The 15,191-nt window shown below is 37.4% G+C and overlaps 2 pseudogenes; both read right to left on the bottom strand.

The window, feature by feature from the left end:
- Nucleotides 1–12,689: 12,689 nt before the first annotated feature.
- LOC149168044 (adenosylhomocysteinase pseudogene) lies at nucleotides 12,690–13,259 on the bottom strand (annotated as a pseudogene).
- A 56-nt stretch (nucleotides 13,260–13,315) lies between these two features.
- LOC149168043 (AUGMIN subunit 2-like) lies at nucleotides 13,316–13,773 on the bottom strand (annotated as a pseudogene).
- Between the last annotated feature and the right edge of the window lie 1,418 nt (nucleotides 13,774–15,191).

Genomic DNA, 15,191 nt, shown 5'->3' with positions numbered 1-15,191 from the left:
AGTGATTTACGAGAACAAATCCCTCTATACCATACAAACTGATTCGGTTCTAAATATAAAGATGAAATATGTATCTTTTGGATGTTTTTCACATTATGTAGATCGAAATATTTCTCCATATGAGTATCCATGTTATGGGATCCTTGCCACCAAAATTCCTCATATCTATCTTTGGAATATGTTGGGTCTTCAATCCAACATTAGATTCTATGAAATCATGATTAACATTACTTTTGTTCTCATCATGAGTTTCCTCTGTTAGATTCAACCTTTGCAGCCTTCCACCAGCGATCAAACATGCTCTTACAAAGTGGTATTAGGGTGTCAAAGTCAAATTTTGTCATTTTAGTGAGTCTTCAAGTAAAATTTGGTCACTAGGCGTTAGGTCTAGGATTGTTTTCACTCCTTCCAAAGTTTTCCAAGTACTATTCCATGTCACCATTCAGCTGAGTGTACCATCATTCAAATAGTTGCCATCATTATTTCAAGTTCCAATGAATCATTTTACAACTTTTTTGTGCTTCAGTTGTGCTTAGGTAAGGCTCATTTCCCTCTCCTAGGGTTTTGAAGGTAATTTTTCTTGGATGGTCAAATCATCAAAAAAACTTGTATCCCGATGCTCATACACCTTCCCCTATCCTTAATATACCTTCTTAAAGCACTTCCCATCACTGATATCCCTCAAATTCATCATTTTCTCACAAACCCTAGCATATTGCTACAATTTGACACTTTTCTAGGTTAGGCCTGTGTTTTGCCCTTTTGTACCCCTTCCCCTGTTCCACACATCGGGATAGGTTTTATTCAAATGATGTTTTTGAGCAAGAAAAAAATGATCTTGACAAACATGAGAGAGGTTTTTTTCCATCATATACTCAACAAGAAAAACCTCCTTCAGTTTTTACACAGGTCTCATGGTTTGGGAGAAATGTCCAAAACATCATTTGCCTCAGGAGAGTTGTTGCACTTCTGGAGTGACTTTGGGAAATTCAATATTTCTCCTAATTGGAATGTCTAAAAGACTTGCTTGATAAGTCAAATGATAATTAGACATAGATAGCTTTCCAATGAGCTATCATGAGCTCAATTTGGAGTTGAGAAAGACCTCCAAAAGTTGACTGGAACAGCACTCTGCATTTTGGGAGCCTCATTTTGCACATTTTGACCAGTCTTGGGAGATTGAGCTTTTGACACAGCAAATGAGCTTCAAATTGAAAAATTAAAGATCTTCTAGAAAGTGGACTCAACAAGATTTCCAACGAGCTATCCCACACCTAATTTTGACATTGGAAAGGCAGTCAAACGTTGACTTGAAGATGGCGCTGTGCACTCCCTTCAGGCGCCGTGCACTCCACAGTCAGGAAATTTTTGTATCAATCCCTTGGTCAAACGCATAGAGCCTAGGGCACTGCAGGCTTTTTTGGGGCATCTTTTGGAGAAATGGACACCACCAATGGATTCAAAAGACCATTTACAATCAAGAAAACCATGTTTCTAGATTTGAAAGTCAAAACTACTAGGTGGAAAAGGCAAAAAACCACCTAAAAATCATGTTTCTGCCTATTTTCTGAGCTAGGCATTGCGTGTTTGAGCAGTCTTGGGAGATTTCATTTTTGGAGGGGAAAATCAAGATCAATTTGGAAACTAGGGGAATTTTTGGAAACTAAACAGGATAAGCTTTCCAATGAGCTATCCTGAGCTAGATTTGGACACCAGGAAGGCAGTCAAAACTCACTTTGAAGATGGCATTGCGCACTTCCTTCAGGCGCTGCGCGTTTGACACTAGCGCTGCGCATTTGACAGGTAGCCAAAAATTTTCATTGTTTCCCTTAGAAAATACTTTTCACCTGTGGGATTTTGATTTTTCACTGATGTAATTCATAATGATGATGTAATTAAAGTGTTTTTTTGTTACCTATGGTAGATACATCAGATGAATGGCCTAAGTGGCATGTAATGAATCAGTTTGCTTCATATTAGGGATGATTCAATTTGACCACCCTAGTCTTTAGCTATCAGTTCAATCTTTTGTGTAACTTCTCCTCCTCTCATGGATTCAACCCCTGAGGCTAGGATTGGTTGTTTTGGGGCCTATATCATGTATTTTCTCAGTCATTTTACTGGTTGGACTTAGTGTGGATGCTCAGAGATTGATTGTACACCTTTGTAAGCATTTTGGTAGGAAACTAATAAGAATTGCAACTATTTTTATGGGATACATGTGGTATGGAGTTCTAGTAGAGTTTCTTCTTCTGTGATTATATGTTTTTATGTTTTATGTATGCCATCAGTCATTTCATTGCTTCTAGTTGAATGTTTTCAAGTTTGATAGGTAGAATCCATTGCATGAGTGCTCTGCCTTGGGAAACCATTCACCATTTCATGTTTTCTGCAGTCCAAGAAGGATCCATGATTGTCACATGCCCTTCTTAGCCTCTCACCAGTCTAAAACATCTCACCCCATAAAGCCCAAGAGTGTTAAAGCCTATGCCTACCTTGCCCCATAGAACACTTTGCATTTTTGACCTAATTTCTCAGACCTAAACTGCCCAGCTCCTCCTGATCTGGCAAAACCCGTACAAAATCTAATCAAAACTTTCATACTACTATAGCTAGCCTAAAATCCTTTACCTAATCCAATCATATTGACTGAGATCCTTACGGAGAGAGCCCTCTCCCGGCCTAGTAGGGCTAGCTACTTGGCTAAGCTTAGTTTGTGGTTACCTTGGCATTGCCTCCCTTGAGCCTGAGGTCAGTCTAGGTGATAACATAGTGGCGACCATATTGGGGACGTAGTTTTATGTTCCTCAGCAAAATGTATCAAGTTTATATCTGATTGTTGATGTTGGACGATGATCAAACACCGAAAGGCTGAAATCATTCACCTGGTGACTCTAAATCATTTTCAAGATTAGATCCAAGGACTCCACTGGAGGATGAACCTGACCAGCAGAAACATGAAAGGACAATATGGAAAGATCAGGCATTCAAGTTGGAATTTCATCCAAGACATTATGTTCTTTGTTATAAATTATTTCTTCTTTTTTCTCGAGAATGTCAAGAAGGCTTTACAAAGTATATTGTATTTGAGAAAAGATCCTAGACCTGCATTTGATTCTTTCCCTTTGAAGATTATGAATACAAAATATTCACATGCCTTTGATCTTGATCAAGACCATTCTTCTAAATCTTATGATGACCGTTTTCAAACTGATGAGCCTCAGGAGATCAAGAATAATTCTATATCCTTTGTATATACTCCTATACCTTGTAAAATTCCAGATAGATACAAGCCTCTGATTTTACGTCCTATATCCCATGCTTTCCCTAAAAATAATTACCTATATCTACCAAGATTTGATGGTGAATGTGACAACATCACTGTTGAGAGACATGTACTGAATTTTGAGTCTTTTCTTGACCTTTATGAAGTTGATAAAGAGGATGTTAGTATTAGGCTCTTTTCTCTTTCTTTGCAAGGCAAATTCAAGAGTTGGTTCAAAACCCTACCTGATGCAAGCATCTCAGTTTTCCAGTAGTTTGTCAAAGTTTTCCTCAACAAGTGGGTAGTCAGATAGAACCCTTTCTTGATTCTAGAAGAGTATAACTAGCTGAAAACACAGCCAGGGGAGATAGTATAACAATTTTCTGCTAGATTTAACCAAGTCTATTGTTTGATGCCTCTTAATATAAGACCTCCTCCTGGATCCACTCTCTTACACTACCCAGAAGCCTTTGATCCGGAAATGGAGTTTCAGCAGAGAGAAAGGAACCTTACAACACTTGAAGAGATGTAGAACAGTGAAGTAGATGTAGAGGCTAATCTATTGATCAGAAGGGAAAAGTTGAAGGAAGAAGAGAGGAAGAACATAGATCCAGAGGAATCGAAATCTTTAGAGGTAAAGCTCGATATTTTGGTAAGTGCAGTGGAAGATATGATGCAAAAGATCACCACAAGGAATGAGTATGATGTTCAAGACCATGGCTCGTTGATTGAAGAAGAACAACTGCCTGATCCAAAACATTTTCTTTCTTATCCCAATTGTCATAGATCTAATAATGATTATTTTATAGATCATCTTGTAGAAGAGAGATCTGTTGATCTGACATGTATGCTTGATGATGTGTTTTCTACTGATGATTTCCCTAAATTTGATCAGTATAATGATGATTATGTTCTCCAAATAGAATCTATTCTTACAGACAAATCAACAGCTGGTTTGTGGAAGGAGGAAGTTCACTTTCAGCAGCTCGAATACAATGATCAGTTGTTTCATATCAGCTATGGAAGTGAGGAGAAAAGTGCAGAAAATTTTGAAGTAAGTGCAGGATCTTTGCCTCTTTGTTTTACTTCGTTTCATTTCATCAGAGACCACTTTCGTGCTATCATAAATCAATCGTTGATAAGTTTTGATCTTGACCATCTAGAGGGAAATGAAATCCTTGTTCAAGACTTCTCATATATAGATTTGTAGCCCCCAAATGCCATTGAATGTTAGGTTGCAGATGAAGTCTTGGAAGCTAGAACATATGATCAAATTATGCAAGATGATTCTGTACCAATATGTTTTGAATCATTTCAGTTTTTGAAGGGAATTTTGCATAGTATATCTTCAATAAAGGATGTGCAGCCTACAGAAAATCATGCAATCTCATTGGAACCAATAGAAAATGGGTTGCAACAGTCTTTTCAAGTTTTTCATGATCCAATAGTTGATGTGTTGGATGATGTCTGCAGTCAAAGTCCTTCCCCATTAGCTAACTGTGAGCTTAAAAAAAGTATTGATACAAACTTGATCCAACAGTCGGTTTCTTTGTCATTTTCAGCAGGAGTCTCGTCACAAAGCTCAGATGAAATTTTTCATTCATGGTATGAGGAGAAGCAATGTATTCCATTGGATGAGCTAAGTCCAAATGCACATGAATTTCAAGATCCTTATGTAGTATTTTTGGAGTCAGATAGAGCATATGTATTATTTAATCTGGGAAAATTTGGATCTGCTTACAATTTTTCATGGGAGTTGCCTTTCAGTAGTTCTCTCTTGTTGTTCATAAACAAGCACTTGCGGAGAATTAAAACAGCAGCCAGAATGCTTACTTGGTTGCATTGGTTGCTTCATTTCACTTGATCAGGTGATGAATGGAACAGTTAGAGTAGGTTTTATTGAATAAGCTCCATTTTGAGCATCTTTTCTAGTTTGTCAGTAGTGTTTTAGTATTGATTCAGTTTTTAGTTGATTAAAATTTAGTTTCTGTCTTTGAGTCATCAGTATTCAGACATGTATTTCAGATTGAGTTTTTTTCTTTACTACATGCCCAATGGATAAGGCTACTTGGTCTACGGTGTTCTTGGCACCTCCAAGGAGATACCATCCCCAATGGAGCCAATGTTAGATTTAGTCTTTGCAGCCTTCCACCAGCAATCAAACATGCTCTTACAAAGTGGTCTTAGGGTGTCAAAGTCAAATTTTGTCATTTCAGTGAGTCTTCAAGTAAAATTTGGTCACTAGGTATTAGGTCTAGGATTGTTTTCACTCCTTCCAACATTTTCCAAGTACTGGTCCATGTCACCATTTGGCTGAGTGTACCATCATTCAAAGATTTTTCATCATTATTTCAGGTTCCAATGGGTCCTTTTACACCTTGTTTGTGCTTCAGTTGTGGTTAGGTAAGGCTCATTTCCCTCTCCTAGGGTTTCTTCTTGGATGGTCAAATCATCAACAAAACTTGTATCCTGATGCTCATACACCTTCCCCTATCCTTAATATACCTTCTTAAAACACTTCCCATCACTAATATCCCTCAAATTCATCATTTTCTCACAAACCCTAGCATATTGCTACAATTTGACACTTTTCTAGGTTAGGCCTGTGTTTTTCCCTTTTGGACCCCTTCCCCTCACTAAATCCTTGAAATTCCACTTTCCCATGCTTCCTAACATCCCTCCCTACTTCCCAAAATTTTCTCAAGAATTTAGAAGTCCCTCATCCCCTTCATTTCCCTTTATTTCTACAAATCCCCTGTTCCACACATCAGGATAGGTTTTATTCAAATGATATTTCTGAGCAAGAAAAGATGAATTTGACAAAAGTGAGAGAGATTTTTTTCCATCATAAACTAAAGAAGAAAAAATCCTTCAGTTTTTACACAGGTCTCATGTTTTTGGAGAAATCTCCAAAACATCATTTGTCTCAGGAGAGTTGTTGCACTTCTAGAGTGACTTTGGGAAAATCAAGATTTCTCCTAGCTGGAATTTTAGAAGACTTGCTTGATAAGTAAAATGATAACTAGACACATAGATATTTCCAATTAGCTATCATGAGCTCAATTTGGAGTTGAGGAAGACCTCCAAAAGTTGACTCGAACAGCACTGCATTTTGGCAGTCTCATTCTGCACATTTTGACCAGTCTTGGGAGATTGAGCTTTTGACAGGGCAAATGAGCTCCAAATTGAAAAATTCAAGATGTTCTGGAAATTAGAGTTGACAAAATTTCCAACGAACTATCCCACGCCTAATTTGAACACCAAAAATGTAGTCAAACGTCTCCTTGAAGATGGTGTTGCGCACTCCCTTCAGGTGTTGCGCATTCCATAGTCAGGTAATTTTTGTATCAGTCCCTTGGTCAAACGTGCAGCACCTAGGGCACTGCGCACTTTTTTGGGGCATATTTTGGAGGAATGGGCACCACCATTAGATTCATAAGACCATTTACACTCAATAAAACCATGTTTCCATATTTGAAAATCAAAACTACTAGGTGGAAAAGGCAAAAAAAACCACCCAAAAATCATGTTTATGCCTATTTTATGAGCCAGGTGTTGTGTGTTTGAGCAGTATTTGGAGATTGTAGCTTTGGAGGGGCAAACCAAGCTCAATTTGGAAAATAGTAGCATTTTTGGAAACTAGATAGGATAAGGTTTCCAATGAGCTATCCTGAGCTAGATTTGGACACTAGGAAGGCAGTCAAAACTCACTTTGAATATGGTGTTGCGCACTTCCTTCAGGCATTGGGCATTTGACACTAGCGCTGTGCATTTGACAGAAAGCCAAAATTTTTCACTGTTTCCCTCAGAAAATACTTTTCACCTATGGGATTTTGATTTTTCACTGATGTAATTCATAATGATGATGTAATTAAAGTGTTTTTTTGTTACCTAGGGTAGATACATCAGATGAATGGCCTAAGTGGCATGTAATGAATCAGTTTGCTTCATATTAGGGATTATTCAATTTGACCACCCTAGTCTTTAGCTATTAGTTCAGTCTTTTGTGCAACTGCTCCTCCTCTCATGGATTCAACCCTTGAGGCTAGGATTAGTTGTTTTGAGGCCTAAGTCATGTAGTTTCTCAGTCATTTTACTGGTTGGACTTAGTGTGGATGCTCAAAGCTTGATTGTACACCTTTGTAAGAAGTTTGGTAAGAAATTAATAAGAATTGCAACTATTTTTATGGGATCCCTGTGGTATGGAGTTCTAGTACAGTTTTTCCTTCTGTGATTATATGTTTTTATGTTTTATGTATGCCATCAATCATTTCATTGCTTCTAGTTGAATGTTTTCAAGTTTGATAGGTAGAATCCATTGCATCAATGATCTAGCTTGGGAAACCATTCACCATTTCATGTTTTCTGTAGTCCAAGAAGGATCCATGATTGTCACATGCCCTTCTTAGCCTCTCACCAGTCTAAAGCATCTCACCCCATCAAGCCCAAGAGTGCTAAATCCTATGCCTACCTTGCCCCATAGAACACCCTACATTTCTGACCTAATTTCCTAGACCTAAACTACCCAACTCCTCCTGATCCAGCAAAACCCCTACAAAATCCAATCAAAACTTTCGTGCTACTATAGCTAGCCTAAAATCCTTTACCTGATCCAGTCATCTTGACTGAGATCCTTACGAAGAGAGCCCTCTCCCGGCCTAGTAGGGCTCGCCACTTGGCTAATATTGGTTTGTGGTTACCCTAGCATTGCCTCCCTTCAGCCTGAGGTCAATCTAGGTGATAACATCCTCTACTACCTGTTCACCATTAGGAGGCCTTTCTTGTAGTAGATTTGTCCCACCTTCCTTCAAACCTTCCATGTATTTCTTCAAATCTTTCATGCCTTTCTTGCAATATGATTTCATACCATCGATATCAGCTTCCATGGCATAGATAAAACTATTTATCTTAGCTTCGATCGCATTCTTCAAATCATCCATCCAATTTTGATTACTAGTTGTTTCTAATTTCTTGATTCGAGTCATTTTTTTCTTGCTTTTACGATCTCGATCTTGAATCTGTTGTATATCTAAAAGTTCAGATATCCAAGGCCTGGAATTGCGACCTACAGTAGCCCTCTGCGTCCTCCTTCCAATGCCATAAGTTTTATCGAAATTGGATTCTCCAAGAAAGAGTTATGCCCAATCTCCCCAGATGACCTGATTATATACTTTTTTAGTAGAGAAAATTTGTACGAAGTTACTGTTGGGAAATTTATTTGCTTAAATTGCTTTCATTAAATTATCAACCAGGGAAACTTGTAAGCTTGTGATGGTGCCAACAATATATATGCAGGAGTAGGCAACTAACTCTATGTCTAGCTAAATTATTTATGATTCAATATAATATGTAAGGGAAGAGGCTCCTAATTAAGGAGGTCGTGGTTTTCCTTCCCTATAGTATCATAGAGAAATCATCGATTACATAAAACCAAAAACTTGAAATGAAGACAAGAGAATGAACTTTAATTGTTGTTCAGATTCAAAGAGAGAGAAAGTTTAACTTAGTCTCTTGATTGTCCCCTCATACTAATCCAAACTAAACTAAGATTCATTCATAAGCATAAGAAATGAAATGACTTGAAACATAAAAGCAAAAGAATGAATTTCAATTATCATACAAATCAAATGGAGAGAGAGCCTAACTTAGACTCTTGGTTATCCCCTCATATGATACTTGAAACATAAAAGCAAAAGAATGAATTTCAATTATCATGCAAATCAAATGGAGAGAGAGCCTAACTTAGACCCTTGGTTATCCCCTCATATGTTGATAAGACTTAAAATTCATTCATCAATCACAAAAAAATCCTCAAACATCTAAGAAATTAAATGAAATAAGATCTATTATGAAATAAAATGTTCCTTTGATCCTTCTAGAGTGAGCTCAATTCTCCTAAGAACAAAGTGACAAGTTATTCCATAAATTCATATCCTACATTAACACAATTTATATCTAAAACTATATAATGGAAATTTATCTAAAATGAAGCTTTATTCTTTTCCATCATAAGTTGGATACATGCTCCAAGAGTCCTCCTTTTGGAATGGAGGAGGTACTCCTATTTATACAATGGGATGAGATAACAAACTCATAATGATGATCCACTAATCTCTCTTTAGTTCCATACATTTCTCAACCATCTACACATAACCCTATCCTCCATGATCTCCTCCATGAGGTCCATGAGATCACGATCTTTTCCATGAGGCTTATCTTATCAAATTCGAATTTGATCATTCAAGGCCACATAAAGATGCCCTGGAAGCTTCCTTTGTACCTACACATGTCAACAAACTCATTCTAATTGTTAGGTATAAGTATAAGCATATTATTTTCTAAAGTTTAACCATAAATCCACTTTAAAATGTTAAGAATTAATAAAATTTGGAAAAGCATAGTTATAACCCAATAATGAGGTAAATGTAATGATGTGGAGGTGGAATGGAGGTGACATGAAGGTAAATTTTGAAGGTATTGGTGAATAATGGAGTGAAAATAAGGACTATTTTGAGGTCCAACATACCCCCAAACTGAAGGTATTGCATGTCCTCATGCAATCTATTACATTACTTTTTGGTACTTGAGCTTTGGCTTAAACTCTGCATGATATCATTTACATAACTTTTGCAAAGCATTATTTTGATGAACTACAACTTGGTTGGTTCTTGTGTTTCAACCATATTTTGTTTGTTGCATTCAATGTATGATCTTTGCATATTGATAATGTGATTTTTATTGCAGAGTGTTTTTGTTGGAATGCATCATGGTTGGTTCTTGTGTAACAACCATGATTGTGTTGGCATCCAATTAACTTTTAAATACTTTTGACAAAGCCATTTGTATGCTCATGTAATAGTGAAGATATTTTGAAGGTAAGTGGGGTTTAGAATGTGATATATGAATGTGGATGTAATATGAATGTGACAAAGCATGTATGTAAATGTATCCTTCCCCTTAAACAGATGGTTTGGGCAGTTATGTGAAATGGGGAAAGGAAGGGGAAAGGAAGTGAAGTTTTTCCAAAAATTATTATTCTAACTTTTCAAGGAATTTAATGGTTAAAAGTTAGAAAATATCATACCTTAACTTACCCTTCCAAAGATGAGAGTTGTGCACGTGTGGCTGCGAAAATTGTTGTTCATAGTCTTCTTTATTTGGTTGTGAAAATGGTGGATGAAATAAAAAAAGTGAATCTTTCATTGCTACTGCGTCTGCTGTTGAATCTGTTGTTGGATATTCTACCAAATGTTTAGAATCTTCTGCTAAATGCAGCTGAAAATGTCTAAGGCTTGGAAGGTATACAAAATATAGAAGTTACATCCCCCCCCCAGCCTTATTTATTTACTTGTCCTTAAGTGATGACAAACTAAAAAACAATGAAAGGAAATTGGCTTCATCTGCTACAAAATATGGGTCTTCAAGTCTTCAACGCTCGATGGCACAAATCTTACTATGTGATTAAATGTGTTGATGTCGAACATAGCAAGAAGTTGTTGACTTAGTGGCCGTTAATGAATGCCCCTAGCCAACACAAGAGCTCCCACCATTGATTCCAATGGGATTCAGGATGCCTAACACATCTTTGTAGGTACGAATAAATTTGTCGTGGTCGAGTCACCTACAAGATCCAATGAACAAGGGATATTAATGTACTCCCATTGTTCATTGGCAAGAGTACTTGCCATTAAGGCATGCAAGCCTCTAGGTGTTTTTTCAATGATACTTAGACTCTAGGACTTTGACTCAAGCAGGGTTTTATTGGCGGAAATGAAGGGGAATGGTAATGACAAGGAAAATGGTAATAAGCTTGTAAGGAATAGATGTAAGGAAATGCATGGTGTATGAATAAGAACTCTTGCTGTGAAAAATGGATATGGAAATGTCATGCTTACAATTGGTGGAATTCAAAATCTTTTTCAGAAAGGGAGGTGCAAGGTAGTGGTTGTGGAGATGGATTTGTCTTCAGAATTTTTCATGAATTCAATCTTTGGAATACCAATTTTCGTCACAATGCAATCTCCTTAATGATCACTTTGTTATCCTGTAACCTGTAAAAAAACTTGGCAGAAAGAAAACATAAGTTTGTTCAAGAAGAATTGTGCATTTCCTTCATGATTCTTACGCAAACATTTCATACCAAATAAAACAAATTTAAGAAGAATCAAAGTGTTGAAAGTAACTCAATTCATGATATCAGTTTCAATCCATTCTTAAAAACAACCATGAAAAATAATACTCCCTGTTTGTGTCAGATAACTCATGAAATGTACTTGGCAAAAAGATTGACATTAGAAATATCTGTTGTGTTCTGCATATTAGTGCATCATAAAGCATACAACAGAAAGATGTGATGAGTTAATGCCAACTTGAAGCTATCGAAACAAGAATCCTCCAATGTTTGATAAATCGATTTTTGAAATTTGTTTCCAAGTATTCCATTTTTTATTTTCAAAGCTGTGTGAATTTTGTGAACTTTTTTTTTTATTTTTTATTATTTTTTATTTTTTATTATTTTTTATTTTTTATTTATTATTATTATTATTTTTTTGTTAATTTTTTTTAAACAACAAAATTTTAAAAAAGAAACTATTAAAAGTAATAAAGAAATGAAAACATAATTTTTTTTTTTTTTTTTTTTTATGTTGATTTTATTTATTGCTTTAGATTTTTTTTTTAAACAACAAATTAAAAAAATTAAAATGTTTTAATTTGTTATTTAAGTTGAGATTTTTTTAAGTTGTAAAATCAACAAAAAAATTTTTATTAAAACCTAATAAAGAAAAATTATAAAATTAATTTTTTTTTTTTTTTTGTTATTAAAATAAAAATGAGAAAATCACAAAAAAATTATTTTGTGTTGTTTTGATTTTTTTTACTATCCAAAATATTAAATAAATAAAAAGGAAATGTTTACTTTTTTTTTCTTATTATTTTTTTTTTATTTTAATCAACACACAAAATATTTTTTTGTTTTTATTTAAATAACAAATTAAAAACAATTGTTTTGAATTTATTATTTATGTTGATTTTTTAGATTTTTTTTAGTTGTAAAAAAAAACTAATTAAAAGAAAAACAACAAACCGTATTCAAATCTGATCTTCCCCTTAAAACCGGGCTCTACAACTGAATATCTGTTCTTAAGCATATTCAACGGATTCCACGTACTCCAGTCGTTGAGAATTTTCCATTATTATTTTATTTTGGCACATATACCTTCTGAGCGCAGGAGATAGGTGTTGCAACTCTTCACGAGTCACAGGTGCCGCAATTCTCCACGGGACACAGGTGCTGCAACTCTGTCAACAATTGTTGCAACTCTCCGTGGGGCAAAGGTGCTGCAACTTTGAAGAAGGGCGTTGTGAATCCTCGCTAGCTTGTCTATCAACTATTCAGCGCTTCAGCGCTGCCCTCCTGAGCTGGTTAAGCAATGATGGTCTCTTTGATCAATCCCAAAACCATCTGAGACTCCAGATTCGTGGTAGACTCCGGATCTGGCACCTTACCGGTCTTGGCAAACTCCTCCTCGGCCTTGACCCCCTCATGGATCAACAAAGTTGCATCACCACCGTCATCAACAATCAGATCAGGGCCACCGCCTGGACCCCAGTCAAGAGCCCTTTTAGTACACCACCAGTACTCCTGCAGCGTCTCCCCCTTCCAAGCGAACACCGCAGCGCTATTTTATTTGGTATGCAATAGCCGCGGCGGCGTGGTCCTGCTTGGAGAAAATGTTGCAGGAACACCATCTCACCTCAGCACCTAGAGCCGTGAGGGTCTCAATGAACACCGCGGTCTGGATGGTCATGTGGAGAGACCCAGTGATCCGGGCACCCTTAAAGGCTGAGCGGAGCCGAACTCAGCTCTGCAGGCCATCAATCCAGGCATCTCAACTTCGGCCATTTCAATTTCCAACCTCCCAAAATCCGCCTGGGACAGATCCTTCACCTTGAATTCGCGTCCGGACACAGTTTTCTCGGCCAGAAGCGCCATTGCTATGGAGAAACTATCGAGGAAGGTGTACTGGCGTGCTCAACAATGTCTCTAGGTCATTGGCATGCTTTAAGCAACAACTCTGAAAATTGGTGCTGAAACTCTGCTTCAACTGGAAGGCAATCAAGTGAATAGGGCTGCTGAAGACGTGCTATGATTCGATCCTTATTTTGAATGACATCTTTCAATATAGAAGTGGTCTTAGCAAGCTTTTGACATTTTTTTCCATTTCACTCACATGGGTGAGATGTGCCACACTGTTATCATCCTGTCGACCTTGTAGTTCTACTTGCAAATTCGCCAAATTACGTTGCGCAGATGTAAGGTCTCTCAAAACTCTTATCAAAGTATCACTTTTATCAGTAAGACCTGTCACATTACCCAAATTTTGCACATCTTCCTGTGGAACAGAGAAGCCAAGATTGGAAGCAATGGAGAGGGCGTCTGCCATGCCTCCCAGACGCCGCAACGGTTTCTTCCCCACCCATGTTGTGTCTCCACCTCTTGCTCCCATCGCCATCCCCCTCGAATTCCAATGTGAATACGCAGGATTTGTTTATACAATAGCCTTCGGAGGGAATCTAACCCAGTTGTTTGAGGCTGCAAAACCATCGCATCGTGATTGTACGGAATGATACCGCTGGAAGAGGATATCCTTGTGAAACACACGATGTACCCAATAATACAAGGCCTCGGTTGGCCCCATGTACAAAATCGCAAGGAAAATCAGCCCTCCTGCGTTCCATGCAGGCATGTGTTATAGACATTTTTGTGCCTTACAGCTCTAAGCATGAAATGTCCATAAACCAAGGGATCCTAAGTCCCTAAAAGTGTTGTTCTGACCCCTAAAGGGACAAGGTCAACAAATTACAGCTTCTCCCAGAAGTTCTCCACCAGAAACTGCTCAGAATCAGTCAAATCAGGATCATTTCAGCTACTCCACTGGTTAGCTGCGTTGCATAGCACCCAAATACACTAGCTAGGTGCGTTGCAACGCACCTAAATGCACTACCAGGGTGTGTTGAGTGGGAAATGACAAATGGCAGTGCCATTCCGCGAGGTGGAAAGACAATGGAAGCTTCCAGAATCTTCTCCAATGACACTTGCCTCACTGAGTTCGACCAAGGATGAGTAAGAGGCTCTCAGTCTCCAAGTGGAAGCAAGAACTGACAGAGAGAAGCCACTAGTCAAATCATAAGCTGACTCATCCTCTTTTCATACATCTATATATGGAACCCTCATCCCAGAGATCCGGAGGCTGGAATTTTGTACATTGCAGAGAATTGTTGTTGGTTTAAAGATAGATATCAAAGTATTGGGTGATTTATGCTTTGTTGGAGGTGAAGAGGGGATTCTATGCTGGGAGGTTGATGCTGGATCAGGAATCATCGGTTGTAACTCCTCCTGGATCTTCTTGTTATATCAATAAAACTATTTGAGTTTCTCCTACATGCTTGTGTATCATTGATGTTTGTTACATTTGTATGTTTAGCTTAAATCTGATCCTAAGCTATTTATGAATATAAATCCATGTCTTTGTGTAGTTTTCTTCTTCTATGATCTTACAGGAACTTGGTGAAGCTGGGCAAGTGAGGGAGCAGGTAGGTGGAAGCTGTCAAAGAGAAGAGAGATTGGATCAAAGGACTAGCGCAAGACACAGGTTAGTTCATCCTATTCCTCTTCATTTATAGTTCATAAAGAAGAATACGAAAGTAGTTTTCTCTGTTTGTTTCTAAGGTCACTGTCACACCTTAGTGGGATAGGGTCGTTCTGAATAGACACTTTTCCCGTTAACAAAATGGCGACTCCACTGGGGATCGTGTCTAATTAGTTTGTTTGTGTTTCTCTTGTTGTTTGTTTCATAAACTTAGAAGTAGCAATCGAACTGCATTTGCCATTAACAAATGCAAAGTAGACATCTGCTACTTCAAT

Source organism: Pinus tabuliformis, chromosome 5_1, assembly GCF_031772625.1.
Source record: "Pinus tabuliformis cultivar Carrire ecotype Pingquan chromosome 5_1, CPIR1, whole genome shotgun sequence".
NCBI lineage: Eukaryota > Viridiplantae > Streptophyta > Pinopsida > Pinales > Pinaceae > Pinus > Pinus tabuliformis.
This window is presented reverse-complemented; position numbering and strand designations above follow the sequence as displayed.